Here is an 8,832-nt window from a genome sequence, read left to right as displayed (position 1 = left end):
ACTCACGAGGCTCATCTTTATGTATTAGAGACGGAGGAACAAGAGGCGGAAATGGCTTGTGATTTAACCCGTTTACTCTTGTGAACCTTTTAGTGGCACCCAATAATGTGAAGAAGGAGACCCTCTTCAGTGCCATAGAAAATCAAGTGAAGGCACCGAGCCATCCAGCAGGTTCTTATGCTATTTGGTGTTGTAATTAAGAGGCAACAACAATGTGTGCCTCCCACTGGAGACTGATTTGAATTCAGACGTGATCGAGGTATTGTGCTCCTTAAGACTGGAAGACTGGGGATGTCTGTTCATTAACAACGGTTCACGGACAATAAAAATTAACTCTGCAGGCTGAAAAAAGCTTAGGTGCCAAAATACACAAGAAGGATGATAAAGGGCTACATGTGAATCACAATGTATGATGTAATCCCGATGCATGTGTAGGGGGCATCAAATTAATATTTATACAGTAATGACAAGAACAGAATCCTCCTCAAAATATACTAATTTCCTAACATTCAAAATGAATAAACGTTCAAGTAATCATTTATGTGTAATGCTTTTGGGACAATGTCCTCACGAATACAAAGGACCAGATGCAATCAGGTACAGGGCCATGAATCGTGGCATTTTAAATGGAATAATGCAGCCGCACCAGGATAATTATCTGTATGTTTGCCTCCAATGTCCTGCATACTCTAGATGTCCAACATCCGTGGGGCTACATACTCTTCGCACTATAAGAATGGGTGGTTGTGGATGTATGCAGAACTTGAGTTGCACAGTAATAATATATGCTACGTTACATTGTAGATAAACATGCAAAACATCACTAAATAGGATATTACACAAATATTATGTTATCACATATCAACTCGATCAACCAGGGTATGCAAATGCACAGTGCGTAAAGTCTCACACTTTATTGTACACTTAACCCATTTTGAGCAGGTGGTTACTCTTTACACTTTTGTTTTGTATTAAGAAGTCCCATACACCTCACACTTTAAAAAGGACATTTTCACAAGTATTGATCTGGAAGATGGCCGACAAAAACCTATTTTTGGTGTCAAAGCATCTCACAAACCTATCTATTCAAGGGTCTACTTCTATGCATCTCATTTACAAGTCTATGAAGACTTTCTGTAATCAGACCTCTATGCATACATGACTGAAATGCAAACAGTCTTGGCTAAGAAACCTTGCATACATTCTTAATGCATTCAGCCTGACATGTCCTAACCATCATGGCGTTCCTGATTTAGCCTAGCGGGCGAGCTCAGGTCTTCCAGGAAAGCAAAATAATAACTCTGGTCATGTTATAACAAATTGCCAAATCTGAAATGATGTAAACCACCACAAGACAAGCTACCTCACATTTACCTATTGACCACGAAAAGGACACTCCATCCTGACGATGGACTTTGTGGTCCTGACAAATTCTATTCATTGTTGTTCCATTTACATCAATAAACAATTTGACAGTGAACGCGGCTGTTAAATTAAACTGTGTTGTTAAATCATTTGTTAGTGAATGCGGAGACTAAGAGCTAGTTCAATCCATCTTGCCAAATTGAGTTTGAAAGGGATGAAATGAAAGTGGACATGTCATTAAAAAAGCACAACCAAGCAAAACAAAAATACATTAAACAGTAGAGCATATAAACTGGTATATTATGTTAAGATTTCTAACAAAAAACTAAAATAAGTTTTTTTAATTTCCTACCATAAATTATATTAAAGATATGTGGCTGCATATACCCCATCCACGGCCACTGTCATCACTGAGGAGCACCAGAATATGATGTCATATCCTGGTGCTCTGTGACCTAAAGCCAAATAGCACTTTTTAAATCATGTTATGGAAGCTGTGCTAACCCTTTATTGTATGTATGACATGATGCACGCAGATTTTTGAAAAAAAATGCAGTTTTTTTGAGTAACCAACACATTTTGTCCTTTTGCCTCTGGTAAAGAATACTCGTTTTCCCAGGTGCAGTGTTATATTGAATGAGTTGTGTTATTCTGTGTCTACGTAGTGTTTCTAACTTTTTTTCAGAACTTTAGATTGATTTTCTTTTCTCCGATTTAAATTAATTTGAAATGAAAAGGCACAGAGCAGCTCAAAAGGTCTTCCACGCAAGAAAAAACAGAAAAGGAAAAAAAACAAAAAAAATGGAAAAGTCAAATGTGATTGAAAGAGATCAGTGGCACGTCATCTAGCCATTACATTTGAAAAGGCCAAGATGGAAAGCATAAAGTCAAGATAAATTTCAGACCACAGACAGTATAACTGACAGGGGAGGGAAATGGAGCACAAGAACAGGATATACCAAGGGGGGCTGTGATGGATAGGGTTCCCATACAAGAACTATAGTTTATTACCACGTTATTCTGGCCCAGATGTATCCAAAAAAATTTAAAATCCCAATTTTGTTTTTACTCCAGCTGAGTATACATTGAATTTCCAATATAAAGCATGTATTTTGGTACAGATTAAACATACCCTATATTTCAGTGTATCATAGAGTGGTTTTTCATTGCTCCAATGTAGGAACAGGTGCGGTTTTCAATTAATGCATCAGCCACAACTGTCGGGCCGGCATATATATAGCAACCCTTTTTGGCATTCTAACATTATGGCACAACAATATATATATATGTTGATGACAACCAATAATTAACCCAGTAATTAACCCAAACAATAAAAGTGGATCATTGAGCTAGGGTTGCCTAACCCATCCCATGTTATAGGGTCTAGTAATCTGGCATACTCTGAGGAATGACACAGATCTGTGGCCCATATGTTTGGACATTTGCTCCTCGGTTGAGCTATACATTGCCAAGAAGCGTCCGCTGACAGCTGCTCTTATAACACACACAGCAGACAGAAGAACAGCAGAGAGCTGGCAACAGGGTCTATTACCTCTAGGACACACAGTATTGACAAAAGATTGTTTTACCTCTAGGACACGGAGAACTGGTAAATAAAATTTTGCTTCTAGGCTTGTACTGTGACTAGGGTAAAACTCTAGAGGGTTCTGCTGCCGCTACAGGAAAAATAACCTCTACCGCCTGTAGGAAAGAAGAGGTTTGTGAAAAAAAAGCTATTACCTCAAAGGTACAGAGAATTAACACAGAGATCTATTACCTCTAGGACACAGACGACTAGAACCTTGGCACAAAGAACATGTTTGTAGCCCTTGGGAAAGGACCAGCCGTCTGCTGCCAACAACAATCAGTCTCTGCCATAAGAGGATTTTCCCTGTTAACACAGCACTGCTGCACAAAGCTTACTGTATAACACAGTTTTATATATATATATATATACGTCCACATACAGTCACACACACAACAACATCACACAATGATGCACAACTGAACTCATACATTGCCTTCTGTCAGGTAAACCACTTGTCACATATGAATATACAACCAAGCACAGCTTGTCAGCCATGGACACCATTTTACATACAGCCTAATAGTATTAAACGGTAATAAACTAGGATTCTCATAGTAAAATATACAATTAGCATCACTCACAAACATAGCCTGAGATAAATGTGCAGTCATTTATAGTCTTATAGTCTTTGCACAAAATGTTACTGGCAGAATGTTCTGCACGTTTGTCAAAGCTGTGGTCTTGATTGCTGTTTGGTCACTGGAAAAGTTTAGATATTTAAGACAAAGAATTTCTAAGCATGATGGTGAGGGTAACTGTACTTACTACTAATTGTGTATTCTTCCTCACTGTTGTAGTGTTATGGAATCTACCGTCATAATCATAATCATAATACCGTAATTGAAAGAAAACAATATATTCAGGGGAAAAAAGAATGCAGTTTTGCACATTTATTCAAAAATGTGAAGATGTTGCTTAAAAAATGCTCAATAAATAATGTCCAACAATAAAACCGGTCTGTGCCAAATATAAAGTAGACGCTCTAAACTTAGCTGAGCTCATGCACACGATCAGTTCTCCTTTATAAAGGATCAGAACATCACAAGGACAAAAACAGCAATATTGTCTGTATCCAAATGGGCACATATTAATAAAAGATGTATTGCAGTCACTCATTAATGAGAAGTATACTGCTCACTATATCCAGCACTTTCTACCTATCTTCATTCTCAAATAGAGCAACGGAGAATTCAAGTAGACAGGATTTATTACAAAAGAAGTGCATCAAATACCTTACAGTCTAAAAACAATGGGTTACCAGGATCCCTACTCCAAATGAAGCATGTAAGAGGTGAAAGGGGTTTCGGGAGTCCCAATTTGGACACCTGCAATTTGTATGTAACAAATGTGAAGGCGTACAGGTACAGAAGGAGACGAGCACAGTGCTCCTCTAAGCTTACAATCTATTAGGAGCCTGATGGAAAATGAGAGAGAAAACAAGGACGTATTTCAACGGAAATCAATGAACAGAGCCCCCTTTCCGTAAGTAGGCTATAACAAATAAAAATACACCCAAACACAGTGATTAATTACATGCACACCTATACATAAATTTTATTTCACCTAGGAATCTATACAAACACATTTCTATATACAGACTTGAAGAAGAAGCCAGTTCTCGATGCACCGTGTATGGTACGGGGTGATTATTACAGATCTTTACTTTATACTGCCTACGAGGATTTTCTCACACACTCTTGTAACCTTACAGACAGTAACATCATTTAATCCTTCAGCCAATGAGGGCTGAGATCTGAGACTGAGAACTTTCTCTGGAGCAACTCTATCACAGCGCGAGATACTGACAAGGCAGGTGTGGGGCAGTACTCTGGGGGATTAATTAAATCTTTATCTTCCTTTAGTTTACCACCTGGCTTTGCCAGGTAAAACGATCTTGATGCCCTTCTGTTGTTTCCTGATATCTACAGGCTGCATTCCTGTTCTCTGTGGAATACTCAATCTCAGATTCTGAAGATGCTTTATATTTAAGTTGTTTAAGCTTCCTAGCCAGTAGGGTATTTAATGTTATGTCTGTTACTTGTTTTTAGTAAATGTTGACATTAATTTCTCTTCTGTACAGGAATAGGCAAAGTGTCCACGGCTTTTGTGACGGTCCATAGAACATCATCAAATTGTCTACCGCAGACCCCAGTAAATGCCCACAATACGCAATGTTGGTGCCTACCCCTGCTTCTGTATCCACCACAAATGGTACCCTATAGGTCTCTATTGATCCAAGAGGATATGATGTGATCAATGTTCACAATAGAGGTCTACAGACAAAACATTAATTGCACTTTTTAGTATGTTAAACAAATAAACCTTAGCAGATCCACCTAAAATGTTTTACCCATTAACAAACACCCGAATAAATACACAAGAGAGCAAATTAGGGCAATACCAATTACCCTTTGTCAGGTGAAAGATAATCAAGTACATTTTTCCAAATATTGCATTTTGTAGTTCAGTACACTAAATAGCTCTATGTATTGGTATTTACATTCTAAAATAAACAACATGTATGTATTAGAAGCTTACTCAATATGTATTCCATGGGATTAGGCATTTTAACATAGCTTCTCTGGTTCTCTGGGTCAGCAACTGAATCCACTCCTCACCCATTTCGCCTTTAAGTGGGGGTGGTTCATGATGGTAGTGGGACCATCCACCAACATCAGCTGGACCACCCACTGACCTCAGTGGCCACTCCTGGCCGTGTCCTGCAAGGGTAGGCTTCGGGCAGCCGGAGCCCACAAGTTCCCAGATATGATACATGTACCCCAAAAGGATTACACTGATTGACAAACAAAAAGCACAAATTATAGGAATTCCAATAAATAAGTATAGTTATGTTGGAAGCTATGTCAAAGGCAATTCTGTTTTTAAGTTTCTAAGTTTTTATTTCTTTGCCACCTGGCACAATAATAGGACTTAGCTGACAGCTGACCATTTTCTTAATTAACAGCAAAAATCCTGATCTGCTGCATAAATCACCCAATATGATTAGCATTCACACACGCGAATAATATAGCATAAGGAGAAGACAAAACACAGGATCACAATATTTCATATTTTATTTTGGCTCTTGTAGCCATCCATCAGTAGCCTAGGAATTGATGGGATCCAGATGGCTCATTTATTTATGAGGCATCAATGAGGAATAGACCAAATCTGTGTGCTCAGGTCTCAGATTGTAGGATGCATAAGATAAAGCACACAGTAGACAGTTCTTAAGGGTGATATGTGTCAAAATATAGTATATAATATATTAAATAGGTAGGGACAAGTTCCCCTAGTGTGCTTGCTAAAGTATACTACTCCAAGTAAAATACAAGGAATAACATTGAAAATCAGGTTTTACGTACCAAGTGGGGGCGGTCCACCCCGGTTGCTGCTCATCAGGGGGTGCCACCACGCCGGCACCTCTCCAGAGACGGACAGTAATGTCCGACACTAGAGGAGCAGGCTCGGTCAGGAGATCTCCCTCTAACCGGCTTAAAGACAATCAAGGGAGCTGGAGGTCTGTTAATGCAGACCTCCGATCCTGCATGTCAAATCCCAGCGCACAACACTGAAGCTGCGGCCACCGCCTTCCATGCTCACTGCACCGGAAGGACAGGACACAGAAGAAGAAGAGCCAAGAGGAAGAACGAAGAGGAGGAGGAAAAAGGAGCCGTATCAGGAAAAAGGCAGTGACAGGGGAAAGGTAGGAAAACCTTCAGTGACAGTGAGAGTGGATTAGTAATTGTGGATTAGTAAATGTGAATTAGTAAATGTGTGAGAGTGATGGGTGTTATGCTGTAGCCTGTACCATTGCCAATGTCTTGTTCATTTTATAATTATGGGTGTTATGCTCTAAAGTAAATCATAACTTCCTTCACTATATGCCAGACATTACATGAATATGAATATGAGTATATGAATGAGTGAATGAATGTTTGTGAATGAATGTTTGTGAATGAGTGTGTGTGATAGCATGGATGTGTATGTGGGGGGTGTAGCATAGCATAGGGAGGCTGTTATCTCTGGCTGCCTGGGCATGATAGGAGTGTGATTGTTGTTAGCAATTATATATATATATACAGTATCTCACAAAAGTGAGTACACCCCTCACATTTTTGTAAATATTTTATTATGTAACACTGAAGAAATGACACTCTTGGCCCAAAGTGTCAATATTTTGTGTGGCCACCATTATTTTCCAGCACTGCCTTAACACTCTTGGGCATGGAGTTCACCAGAGTTTCACAAGTTACCACTGGAGTCCTCTTCCACTCCTCCATGACGACACCACGGAGCTGGTGTATGTTAGAGATCTTGCGCTCCCCCACCTTTCATTCGAGGATGCCCCATAGATGCTTAATAGGGTTTAGGTCTGGAGACATGCTTGGCCAGTCCATCACCTTTACCCTCAGCTTCTTTAACAAGGCAGTGGTCATCTTGGAGGTGTGTTTGGGGTCGTTACCATGTTGGACCATGGCCAATTGTCAGTGTTTGACTCAGTATATAGTGTGTGTGTGTGTGGGGGGCACATACAGGATCCGCCCCAGGTGCCAAATACTCTAGTTACGCCCCTGCATATATGTCTTCAGAGATGTTCACACAGAAATCAAGAATGATAGGAAAATAGTTATGTTTAAAGATGTATATCCTATGTACATTGAGCAGTTTGTGACCCACATCACACTAGACAGGCATCCACCACATTGGCGCAAGAACTGCAGTATAAAAATGATAGGCACATGATTTAATGAAACATTGAGTTCACATTAAAACAAAATGAAAGATTTCTAATTAGATGAAATGGATTTGAAAATATTCAATCTTGAACACAACCTGAGTAAAATGTCTGATGTCCAATAACACATGTCACAGTTGCCTACAATTACAATTGCTGTGCTGTATTTATTCAGTATTTGTTCAGTATTTCAGAGTGTGTTAAGATTTATAAAGATGCCATCCCTCTAACTAGTCTATAAGTCTACTTGGACTTGTTTTGAAGTGTTAATCAAAATCCAAATCATTCAGGAAATGAAATGTTTGAACAATGGATTGTTTTTAGATGCCAAATTAGGCTGACATTTATTATTTCTTTCTAACAGCAGGCTTCTGACCAAGGGCAGATTGGTTTTCTTATACTGATTTAGGCCACTACTTAAGGCCAATTGTCCTTCACAAAATTGTACTGAAGGCTTCTGCAACTGCTGAACCCTTTGGTCAGAACTTTTAATTACATATATAGTTCTGGGAAACAGTATTGGTTATTTTCTCGTTTCCTTTCAACCCATCATCATAGTTAAGGTGTGAAGGCTACTGGTCCAGCTTAAATAACTTACCTAGATGACTGTCCTTGTGGTCAAACACAATATCATCTTTGATTGTGTGTATGAATTATGCAGCACTGCAAAATAATCATTTGCATCTTGTACCTTGGAACTCTAAAGGTTTAATATTGAACTCGTCTTTTATTCTACAGTCCAGAGTTGCCTAGTTCTGTGGCACTAAGTAAAATTTCAATTTTCACAGCCTTATTCATACAGCATTTACATCTTTGAAAGGAATTTACATCTTTCTAGGAATATCTTTAAGTCTTAGAATGTTTGCTTGGATACTGTCTTAGGAGTGTTGCGTTAAAATGTCTGGTGGCACATCAGATATATATGACTAGGTTCACAATGGGTTAATTAGAAGGTTTGGAAGTGTCAGTTTGGTACTGGGAGTTTAGATCATGGCATCTTGACAAGTGCACCATTGGCAGGTGACCTCCAATGGAATGAAGCCAGTTTGCCTTGTTGGTGAATAATTAAAGCTGATTGATAGAATTGTGATAGAATGACACACTTTTAGGCTAGAGGGCTGCAGGTAGCATAGATTTTACG

This window comes from Spea bombifrons, chromosome 6 (genome assembly GCF_027358695.1).
Source record: "Spea bombifrons isolate aSpeBom1 chromosome 6, aSpeBom1.2.pri, whole genome shotgun sequence".
In the NCBI taxonomy this organism is placed as follows: domain Eukaryota; kingdom Metazoa; phylum Chordata; class Amphibia; order Anura; family Pelobatidae; genus Spea; species Spea bombifrons.
The sequence above is the reverse complement of the archived record's forward strand: the minus strand, read 5'-3'. Positions refer to the sequence as shown.